General features: G+C 48.9%; 1 long non-coding RNA gene across 1 annotated transcript; it reads right to left on the reverse strand.

Annotated features, from left to right (window-relative positions):
• On the reverse strand, window positions 1-1,161 carry LOC109366343. The gene is made up of 2 exons (XR_002112642.2): window positions 366-1,161; window positions 1-256 (listed from the first exon to the last, which is right to left on the reverse strand). It is a non-coding gene; the product is annotated as an uncharacterized LOC109366343 (long non-coding RNA).
• Between the last annotated feature and the right edge of the window lie 11,071 nt (window positions 1,162-12,232).

The raw sequence follows: 12,232 nt of genomic DNA on the forward strand, positions 1-12,232 counted from the left end.
CTCTCCAGAGGGAGGAAATAAGTGCTGCAGGCACTGAGGACAGCAGTGCCCGCTGAGCTCAGCCCTCTGTGCTGGGAGCCCGGGGTGCCCCGCAGCCCTCACTGGGTCGCTCTACTCCATGTTCTGTTCCCATAAATGGAGCAGCACGTCAGGCTGGCCGCGAGAACCCCGCCGGGCTAAGAATAACAGGGCACGCTCCCGAGGAGAGAAACGACAACAAAATCAAGGAGCTCTGCCTCTCCCTCGGCAACGTGACCTAATTGGAACGCCACGAAGAAGAAAGCGACGCGTGTCTGAGGCAGATAAGAGGTCGGGAATGGAAGTTGGATGGGCCGTAGGAGCCCCGCCGCCCGGCCGCAGCTCACCTTGACGAAGAGCTCGATGTCGGGCTCCTTCCCGTCCCCGTTGGCAGCGGAGGGCTCTGACATCTCTCACCGCGGGGCCGAACTCCCGACGGGGACGGGGATGGGGACAGCCGCGCTCCGGGAGGGTTTCCCTTCTAAAACATCTTCTGCGGGGAGCGGAACTCGAAAGCAACGCAGCGGGAGAGCCGGCAGGTGAGCGACGGAGGAGCGGAGCGGAGCGCTGCCGCGGGGCTGCGGGGCGGCGGCCGCTGAGCGCAACAAGTGCGGCCGCGGGAGCGCATCTGTCAGAGAGCGGCTCGCAGCCCGAAATAGTCCCAGCGTGAAGCGGAGGGTGGGGTTTGGGCTCGGGGAGGAGACAGGCCGTGGTACCTCCGGCCCGGCTCCGCGCCTCGCCCGCAGCGCGACGGGAACGTGGTGTGCGGGGCGCTGGGGTGGGGTTTTGTCCCTTCTTTTTCTGATGGGTGTTTTGCCCTTTCGCCGTTCAAAACCTCGGTATTGCTATTGTTGTTATTGCTGATTGTCCCGGTGCAGAGGGGCAGCGCTCTGTGCGTGCAGCAAGCCGCATCAGTAGAGGTACAGAGACATGCAAAGCCCGGCTGATAACCGCCCGGTGCTGCTGCCCCTGGGTGAGCTGAGTGGGGAGTGGGAATGGGGCTATGCAGGGAAACAAAGAGCTGGGGGGGAACAGCACGAGGGTGCCCCATGCCGTGGTTCGGCCCTCGGGCACCGTGTGGGGACAGCAGGGTGGTGGCACAAGCGGGGGAAACTTCTTTTGTGGATGCCCCATCCCTGCAGGCATCCAAGGCCAGGCTGGATGTGGCTCTGGGCAGCCTGGGCTGCTGGTTGGTGACCTGCACACAGCAGGGGGTTGGGACTGGATGAGCGCTGTGGGCCTTTGCAACCCAGGCCAGTCTAGGATTCTATGATTCTATGCTTCTTTAAGGTTTCAGCTTCTGACTGACACGCTGCCCACGTGCTGATGTGATTCAGAGGGCACTGTGGTGACACAGATGACACAGACACCCAGAGCGGGAGGTGACACTGTGAGGTGACACAAGCAGAAGGGCACGGCAGGGCTGAGTGGCACCTCCTGCTCACTGCTGTCACACCCTCACAGTGTCCCTTGGGTCACCGCTCCTCACCCTGTCCCTGCTCTGCTTTGGAACAAATGCAGCACAGGAAACCAACACCTATGGAATACAGTACGCAGCAGGTTCACCTTCCTTGCCTGACACCTAGAAAGCTTTCAGGAACGTTCTGCCATGACCAGCAGGCTGTGGTTGCTCAAAGTTCCCCCAGCTGTGAGCTCCATGCTCACCCCTCACTGCCCTGTGAGCCCCGGTGCCACCCAACACCTCTGCAGCACTGCAGATGAAGGCAATGGGGATTCCAGCTGTGTGTCCCTGCGGCACACAAATGGTTAACCAGGTGGTCTCGTTATGCTGCTGCAACTGTAATTACTACACAGTCAACAGGGTAATTAGCGTAGAAGTGCATTTATGGTTTGTAGATCTAATTAGCTCTCATTCAAATAACTGGAAGGTTAACTGTAAGAGAATTAAGTGTTATTAGCCCTTTGATTTCAGATGCTTACATGTAATTCTTGGACTAGGTACATTAATTACCAAACATTTATGGTGTCATTATTCTTATGCCCTAGGCAAACTTCCCAGGACATGGGCTGAGCACACTTACATGCAGCAAGAAGAATCACTGCACTATCATTATGGATTGCAGCTCTAAACATCAGCCAATGCTGTACGCACAGTCACTGCATCCTAATGTACCAGTGTACCCCTAAGTGCCATCCTGAGGTCTGCACGAGAAAGAGCTTTGCTGAGCAAAGAATGCTCCATCCCTGGAGGTGTTCAAGGCCAGGTTGGATGGGGCCCTGGGCAGCCTGGGCTGCTGTGAAATGTGGAGGTTGGTGGCCCTGCATGGCACAGGGGGGTTGGAGCTTCGTGATCCTTGAGGTCCCTTCCAACCCAAGCCAATCTGTGTGTGTGTGTGTGTCTGTGTGTGTCTGTGTGTCTGTGTGCAGGGATGGGGACATCCAGTAAGGTGACATCCAAGAACAACCTGGCTCACCTCAAAAAGCTGGAGCCCTTCTTTGTACAAATGCTGTGTTCTTGACAAAGATTCTGAATTCTTGATCTAATGTAAACACGGCATGAGGCAGAGTAAGAGGAAATATATACATGTGTAACACCTTGGGAATCTATTCACGCATTTTCTGTTTTGCTGTCATCTAAGATGGACTTACCACTTACATCTGGGTGCAACCTTTTTGACTAGAATGGTTATCACTGTCTGCACAGCTCCGTTCTGTGTTACGAAATCAGCTCTTTCCTCCATCAAATTGAGCTAAGACACTGATAAATAATTCGTACACTCTCATTTTACTGCGAAGAATGAGCCGCTCCGCTTGGCCTATCGCTTTCTTGCAAGTCAGAGGCAGTGCAGGCTTTGAGTTACCCACAAGAACGTGATGTACTGAATTCTGAACTCTCCATAGGCCAGGTCATTATAGTTTTGAGGCTTATGAGCAATATAAATATGAGCACATCACGGCATGAATAAATGAGGTCAGCTTCAGAAAAGGAGCCGTCACCTCCCCACGTAAGACCTCTATTGTAGGTGCCCCGACTCACTATCAGCTTTCACTGCCCTGATCTAGCCTCACTTCCAGCAAAGATTTGTCCCCAGGGGGTGATGCAGAGGCCAAGCATCCCGTGTAACTCTATCGTGGAGCTCTCACCGAGAGGTATGGGTGGATCAGTTCTGAATTATGGTCATTTGCAACTGCGTTCATTCTGTGTGGCTATCTTTGACGCAGCACTCGTTTAACAAATGGAAGCCAAAACTAAAAGGGATTAATTGAATAATTTTGATTTTCTTTTGAATTATATCTCCCTGTCAAGCTCTTGCTTGACCTTCAGAGACATCCAGAAGGATTTGTCTCAGATATTTGGAGTCAGTCTGTGTTCCCCCTACTGTACAAGACATGCAGGGATGTATGAGGCACTTCTTAACCTCAAGCCAGAGCTGGCTGAGAAGACATTTCCCTCAGCCCCAGGGATGCACAACGCCTCAACATTTGTTGGTTTGGGAGAATGAGGAGTAGCGGTGATTTTGTTCCCTCTTCTACGTCGTGCCATGCTCAAGGACATAGAATCATGGAGGCATTCTGGTTGGAAGGGACCTCCAAGATCCCCAAGCCCAACCCCAGCTCACCTCACTGCCCACATCCCCCAATGCCACATCTCTAAGGTCCTGGGACCCCTATGGGGCTGGTTCCCCCATCCCTGTGCAGCTGTGCCACTGCTCCTTCTGAGAACAGATTGCTCCTGATATCCAACATGGAGCAGAAGGCAGCGATACAACAGCTGTGCAGCCTGAGTGTCCCAAGAATTGGATGTGATGGCAAAATCTGGGCCAGAAAAACTTGGCAGCCCTCTTTAATGCCAATTTTTAGATCTCTGACTGTGCATCCACCCCCCAGGCACTATAAACCCTTTGTAGCCACAGGCTGCAGCAGCTCTCCTTTTACTGACGATGAAGATGCATGAGTGCAGCTCCAATGGCTGCTGGATGAATTGCACTGCTCACCAGAAAGGGCAGATGCTTCACCACTTTGCTTTGCAGAGCAAGTTCTAGGCCAGCAGTACCACGTGATTTTTCTATATAATTACATTTTCACATGGATTCAGTATCAAACCTCGCTGCAACGTTAATAAATGTTAACAGCTTCGAGAGAAAAACCCACTGCTGTTCAGTGTGAGGAGGGATTTCATTATGGATAATTATCTCAGCACTCGCATTCAGGCAGCCACAGCGAACCACTCGCAAGGAAGGAGCTCTTAAAATGTACAAAACCATCTCCTAACGCTGCTTTCAGTAAAAAGGCTTTGAGGGCACAGAGGTCTCTGCATTTTCTATCAGCCCCCAAACCACTGTTTCAATTCAAACCAAGAGATTCTTCTGAATGGGACTGGGAGACCTCTGCAAGTGGCACTGCGGGGGATGCAGTGGAGAGCATCACAGATTGCCCACAACTGTGGGCTCTGTGTAACAGAGCAGATGAAAGGAATGGAGACATCCTTGGCCCCTGTTTTTCAGAATGAATCCTCTGTAATATTACGTGCTGTGGAGAGAAACAGCACCAGCTAAGCCATGTACCCACTGCTGTTGACTCACTGATGTCGTTGAATGAAAACTGTGTGATTTTACTTGTAGCTGCAGCGGAGCAAACAGCACATATCTCCTCCTTCATTTCCAAGTGTTCAAGTGTGTATATGGTAAACAAGCATTTAGGTTATTCCTGCTCACTTCTTGGTGTGCTTCTTGTCAGAAATTACATCTAAATTAACCATAATGTGAAGCAGATCTATGCAGCCAGGATGAAATCCCCCAAAGCGAAAGATTGGCACACAGCCCTGCTCCAATCCCAATTAATGCATTATTCGTGCAGAGAAAAGGTTCAAAATGCCACGTACACACAGATCTCAGGCTGGGTTTCCACTCCTCCCAGTAAACAAGGCCCAAAGATGGCACAATTGCTGCTGATTCCTTTGGAGACGTTTGTGCCTCGCTCTGATGTTAGTGAACAATTTGGCTGAGAGCAGAAATTGCCTTCTGTGTTGATGCACATTATTTCTGCAAGGCGAAGCCTCTGCACCTTGCTTCGAGATTGTCCATGACTCAGAGCAGCTCCCGTGGTTGGAAACAACTGTTAGAGGCATTCAGCTGTGCCAGCCAAACCCAATGTGCTCCCAGTGCACACCATCAGGCTGAAGAGAGGGGTTCGTGCTAAAGCCAACCTTAGACCCCAGTGAACAGTATGGGCAGATTCACAGCCCTGTAGCAGCAAATGTAAGCAGAGGCAGAGCCATACACTGACCTTGAGCCTTGCAGCACAGTCTACAGCCCTCCTATCCTCCTCGGGAAATTGCCCTCATTCATTTTTCATTTCACCTTTTGGTACTTCTGGGCTAAAGTTTCCATCAAGTTTGCCAGTGACCAAGCTCACTTACCTGGAGCTGTTATTAAAAGAAGGGTGGTTTGGCTTTTGTTTCCTTCAGTGCAAGGGTTCAATGTCTTGAAGCACCTGACGTTGGCTTGGTTAGATCTCATTTTCATTTTCGCTTAAGATGACATAAATGGAAGCAGTGCGGTCAGCTGGGCACAGACATGGACCCCTCTTCTGCAGCTGTGCTTACAGGTTGTTCACATTCCCTGGTGATAACTGCCACCATGCACAGGTTCTGAGGGCTTCTGAGGCCACATCCCTGCTGTGTGCAGGTCGCCAACGAGCAGCCCAGGCTGCCCAGAGCCACATCCAGCCTGGCCTTGAATGCCTGCAGGGATGAAGCATCCATAGCCTCCTTGGGCAACTTGTTCCAGTGCCTCACCACCCTTTGAGGGTCCCTGGTCACTGCTGCGATAACTGGAAGCAACCCCATAGGGTGACTGAATGGCCAAAGCCCAGAGCTGCCCTCACTGCTGTGGCCTCAGTGACAGTTATCATAGAATCATAGGAACACAAGATTGGAAAAGCCCTCAAAGATCACCAAGTCCCACCCCAACCCATCCCACTGTGTCCACTAACCACTTCCCTAAGTGCCACATCTACCCTTTTACTGAACACCTTCAGGGACAATGGCTCCTGAGAGATCTACATTAGTTAGAAAAGTCTTAATGGGATATGGAGCCCTTTACTTATGGTTAGCAATTTCAATCCATCCTTGGCCAAGCTGCAAGTGAGAGCTTGATGCCAGACAAAATATACATCAGGGTGTTCACGATGTGAGAAAGCCCAAGGTCCATGGAGAGGATGGCATCAGTAAGAGGCTCTCAGGTTCTCTCTCGGATTCACATTAACACAGCCCCATTGTGCTTAGAAAGGCAAAGAGTTCAGGAGCTGAAGCCAGGTGTGCTGCAAAGAGGGATGGGATGGGAGCTCCCACCAGCACTGCTCCTGCTGGCTCTCCTGACCACCACAGAAAATCTTTAATCTATGCAATTACCAAACCAGCATCCTCTGCAATTATCCTGTTTGCTATGAGTATCGCTCAATTAAAAAATAAATTAAATGGTAATTGAATGTTCTTATGAAAGGGAAAGTGGCCAAGTGGTTATAAGTGACCTTTTCAGACAATTAAGTGTATCACATCAGAGCTGAGGTCAAGTCAGCCAGGTCATCTGCCAAAAAAATAAAACAAAGCCTATAATTACACTAAACAGGAACCCACCCATCCAAATTCCATAGTACAAAGCTGCTCCAAATCAAAGAGGAGGACTCACAGCAACCGAAATGAATGCGTGAGGGAGTGGTTATTGATAGGGCTGATACTGCCACCTATTTTTAGGGCTCACTAATGCTCTCCCTGATGAACTCTGCTTTCAGTTCCATGCAACTTCTGCCAGAAGTTAGGAGGGTTTTCCTTCTTTTTGCAAGGTGCTTCAGGCACTCACAGGTTTACCTCGCAATGCATTCAGTGCTGAGGCCAATGTTCCTGTCCCAGTGCCTTGGAACAGAAGGCAGCCAAAGCCAGAAAGGGAAGTGCAGGCACACTGCTCCAGAGCCAGCAGCAGGGCTAAGAGCAGAGTCCTGGACGCTGTATGAGAGCCCCATAAGGATGTTTGTTTCTCAGAGCACTCAGAATCCCACAGCCAGACTATGCTCTTGATGCATATATGTACGTCCTCGCACACAAATCACACGGGCATCGTTCAGGCATGCTTCCAAAGGCATGCCAACGGCCACCTGCAGGACAACCTGCCCTTGGACATGATTCCCCTGGTGTCCTTCTTTGACAAATTAATTGTTAAGGGGAATTAAGCAGCAGAAAGAACTCCTTGGTGCTCAGGAGCAGCGTCTCCTCCCTGCCCACAGCAGCGCGGTGCTGCCTCTGCTTTTATATCCGCCTATTTTTAGCTGTTATCAGCTGCCGTGCCCAGAGGCCAACCTCCAAGGAACTCCTCTTGGTCCAAACGTCATTCTCTGCAATCTCTCAGGGAGGAGCCCAATGGCTGTGAATTTGCTGCCCTGAACTTTTGCAGGGAGTTGCAGGCCAGGCACCTGTGTTACAGGAGGCTGATCCAGCAGAGACGCACCCTCCCCACGCTTGGTGCAAACAGCGAGAATCTGGCGTGCCTCATTCAGCCCAGTGAGGTATGCAGCCCTGCAGCGTGGCACACAAATGAAACTGTCTTGGTGTGGTTTTTTTGTTGTTTCTTTTCAGCTGAGGTGCTCTTTGTTGTGTCATTTTGTAGCTATGCACAGCGTAACCAGGAACTGCTGCTTGCTGACTGCTAGCAATCCATGCGGCCACGCAGGAGAAAGGCGAGTGCCTCCTCAGCACAGGCTGTAATGGATTAGCTTAGTGCTTTTTTCCAGAAATAGGACATTGAAGTGACTTCAGGCTTTTATTGGTGGGGTTATGCTGCTTCAACCATAAGGCACAGAACGGTTTGAGCAGGAAGGGACCCGCGAAGGCCATCGGCGCCGGCCTGCAGTGCACAGGGACACCGCAGCTCCTCAGTGCTCAGAGCCCCGTCCCCTGGCCTTGGCTGTGTGCAGGACGGGGCAGCACCACCTCTGGGCACCCTGTGCAGCGCCTCACCGCCTCACCGCAAGCAGCTCCTTCCTCACATCGACCGAAATCTGCCCTCCTTCAGTCCAAACCCATCGCCCTCGTCCCATCACGCGGACCCTGGTAAGAGTCCAAGATCATCCAGTCCAACCATCCGCCTATCACCAATATTTCCCAATATTGGTGGGGCCAAACCACGTCCCTCAATACGTCTTCATCTTCTGTCTCAACATGGAAACAACAGGGACAGTAAGAGGCTCAGATTGGCATTCAAGCAATTTTCTATCTGATAGAATCATTAAGAACACACTTCCATAATTTTTAAGGACGAATCCCCAAATCGAAGCAATCTCCAAGCCGCACACACAGTGTACATGTCAAAGTACCTGAAGTAATATCCTGTCCACACTGGTGTAGTTCAACACTTCTCACAATTGCAGCGAAGGTTCTCAAACTATTTTCTCCAGAGCTTATCTGGAAAGGTTCCTGCTAACAGATGTTAAAATTAAGAAGGAAAACAAAATCTTTTTAAGTTTAAATGATTTCACCTGCTATTCTTGTTTAAAGAGGAGCTGGCAGCATGGTGAGGCAGTGACCAGCCACGTGCCATTTCTGCCCAACAAAGACCTTCATGCAGGGAGGGGCAACCAAAGTATCAGAGCTACAGATAAGGATCCGTATTTACGGAGTAGAACTGATCCATTCTGTGGGCCACAGATCAGTGCTCCCCAGGTGGCCAGGTTTTGGAACCAAATCCTTTTTTTAAAAAATCCCAGAATGGCATCAATGTAGGTGGACAGAGATTAAATATGCAGATATTCACAGGTAGGATCCACTTCTGTTTTCTTCCCAAGCAATCCCTAAGCTACAGGGATATAGCTGTAAGTGTCTGTGTGCAGAGCTAAGATCAACCTGAGTGCAATCATACAGATAAGGGAATAACTGTATCTAAATTTCAGTTAGGGATCCAGATAGAAGCCCTTTGGACTTGAGGAAGTCAAAGCTCAGGACCAGTGAGCACACAACAGGATGGTGGAAATTAGAGTCACAGAATGACAGAGTGTCCTTAGCTCGAAGGGACCCACGAGGAACACTGAGTCCAACCCCTGGTTCTGCACAGCACCACCCAAAATTCAAACCACATTGCTGAGAGTGTTAGGCCCTCTGCAGGCAGATGAGGAACCACTATGAAGATGTTAGGGAAAAAAATATTGTTTCTGAAAGGAAAACAGATGTCAGGATAAGTGAAAAGCAGTGAAAGGAACAAAGAAATTGATGGATTTCTGACTGACTCTATTCTGTGTTTACGTGGGGACATTTTGTTTCAAACAGAATGATGTGTTTGCTTAAATGATGGTAGGAATCCTAAGGAAGTTATTAAAAGAACCCTTTCTTGCTTCTTGTTTAGTCTGCCCACAGAAGCAGAACCAACGGGACACAGGATGCAGCTGTGAGAAGTGGCACCTTCCTGCAAAGAACATGTGCAGAATGGATTTGCTTAGTTAGCCCAAAACCACCTCAGAAAGCCTGAGCCTAAACTGGCCCAAAAGTGTTGACTGAAGGAAGGAATGCTAGCAGGGCATGAGAACAAGGACGTATTAGCTGCACACAAATAAGTATCATTTGGAAATTAGATTAAGATGTCAAACCACAGAGCTGTCGCTCTGAAACAGCCTTCCAACCCAACTAACAAGACAGACGGGCCCTGTTCTGTGTATGAGTTGTGTATGACACGATGAGGCTGGCAGTGACAGCCAAGGATGCAATTTCATGCCCCCAGAAGGTCACCTCTAGATCCATGAACTTCCCTTCGATTTACCAGGAGCCAACACAAATCCTCTTGGTGAACATGCAGATTTTCACCTTTCTGTGCCTCATCTGTACATACATATAATCAGGGAAGTAGTAATTTTCTCTTGGAAGACTTGCTCTGGAGTTTTACTTCCTCAACACCTGTAGGTAGCTTGGATGTGGCTGCATGGCAGCTGCAACAGAAACCCAATTAACTCCTCAATGGATACTCTGCTTTTGGACTCTGCTTGCCTGTACCGAACCCAGACCAATTTCCTCCTCATCTGTTTCTCATTGTATCATACCATCTTCATCAAGGTCACCAGTGCTTAGCAACACTATCAGAGATGTACCAGCAGTAAAACATCAACAACACTTGTATCACTTCTGATACGAAAAAGTTCACCCATAGGTTCAGCTATCAAAACCAGATAACATGTCAATGACTCACACTGGAGTGATAAACTTCCTCCTAATTTTTCTCCCACAGAAGGTAGTTCCATATAGGTTTGCAGTAAATTCAGCTGACTTTTCTTTTCTACTCCAGAAGGATGGAAAGCATAAAACAAACATACATGGAGGTTGCTGTTAATAATAATAAAAAAAAAAAACTAAGAGTTGCCTACAGTTAAAAAGAAGAGTGCTGGTTCTTAGTGTTGGCGGTGAGCTCTTATCTGCTCGCTGGATGGCTGAGCTGTCCAACATCCCAAATCTGCTCACCGTTGCACTTCAGCTGCTGCTGAGTGCAGTCACTGCAAGAAGTGAGAAATGAAGTAGCCCGAAGAAATCAGCCTGGAGCTTATTTCCAGACTGACAAAGATGACAAATATCTCACCTAGTGGTACTTCTAATTTGTCATCCATGCTTTGTGTTTAAGCTGCTGCCAGTGGCATCCAGCCTTCGTGATTCCAGTGACCACCCAATGTATGCAGGGAAGGTTTACGGCTTGGTTTGGGGGCCTGAGTCCAGATATCCAGAGCCATTAGAGAGGCCCAGGATAGCTGAGAAATCCATAAAGAGATATGGGAGAGGATGTATAGGAGATCCGTGGCCTTTTGCATAGGAAGCTGGAGGTCAGGAAGGAAACCATAAGGCACCTCAACCAGCACCTGTGGTTGGAAAAGTAATGAGATTGCTGCCCAACACAACCAGTGGGGCCTATGGAACACCTAACCATGTCCTACAGCTCGTGCCTACACCCGATCACACAGGTGGACATCCCATTGCACCGTTTAATTAACTTTCTATTGCAAAAGGAGCTTAGCAGTCAGTAGCTTACAGACACCTTAAGTCAGCCCAGCCCAGCCCTCTGTATATGAAGAAAACAAGGAGCAAAGAGGAAAAGCAGCTTTCTTCTCGTAGTTACCAAAATAATTTACACTTATCATCACCAGCTGCTCTGCAGGGACTACATATTGCTTCATCGTTTGAAAACACTGGTCTCAGCAGAGCAAGTTTTTAGGGATTTCTTCTGAAATAAACAATTACAAACAATACAAATCACTCCATCTTGGGCAGAAGTCATCCCGCGGCTGGCAGTGCTGCTACACAGACCTCAGGGATAGTATGAATACAACAGTAATCAATCTAAAATCACTCTACTCACGTGTAACAAACGGAACCAAAGTGGTTGGAAAGGAAAGAATAAAATGGGCAGGGATGACAATCTCTATTTTCTGAACACCTAGGAGTGAGTCAAAAAGGAGGAAAAGAAGCAAGCATGTAAATCTCTTCTTAATTTTCCCTTAGTGTGACCCACAAATCTGCATTTGCTCTTGCTGCAGTCACTGTGCAGTAACAGCTCCCAGGGTGGGTCTGTATTCGGAGCTGCTGCTACATGGCTGTGCCAGCCCCATCAATCAACGCGAGCCAGCCATGGACCTAAGATCAGTAGAGAGAAAGCATTGGTGATAGTGTTCTTCACACTGCATTTATAGCACAGTAATCCTCTGCCTGCAAAACCCTGCTGTTTTCACTGCACCAGATCTCAACACTAGGAGAAACCTGACGCTCTCAAAGTCAGACAACAGGCACAAATGGGCAGAAGTGCTGCCCCATAGCTGTATGCAAACAGGAGAGCACTGAGCGGCTGTTACAATCCACTGGGAGAACAGCAGAAGATGGACGTGGTAATCCTGTAGGTAATCCTACATGTTAGAGGACCAAGAAATATGCTAAAATATAGTACATAAAGCATCCTGGCTAGAGGGTTGGCTAAATGATGGGTTAAATGGCAAGTGATGGGTTAAATGATAGGTCTGTAAAGAAGCATTTTCTGCACTACTTCTTTTGACACTGCTAAATACATTGTCTATACCTGAAAACCAGAAGAAATGCATAGGTGCATGGGAGAGGGTCTGGAAGAGGTCAAAAAACAATAAACCAAAAAGCCCACAGCACACCAAATCACTCCAAGCCTACAAGTCATAGTTTGAAGACAGGCTGAAGGAATTGTAGTTGTTTTGCTTAGGAAAGAAAAAA

The sequence above is a fragment of the Meleagris gallopavo genome, chromosome 2, assembly GCF_000146605.3.
Source record: "Meleagris gallopavo isolate NT-WF06-2002-E0010 breed Aviagen turkey brand Nicholas breeding stock chromosome 2, Turkey_5.1, whole genome shotgun sequence".
Classification (NCBI taxonomy): domain Eukaryota; kingdom Metazoa; phylum Chordata; class Aves; order Galliformes; family Phasianidae; genus Meleagris; species Meleagris gallopavo.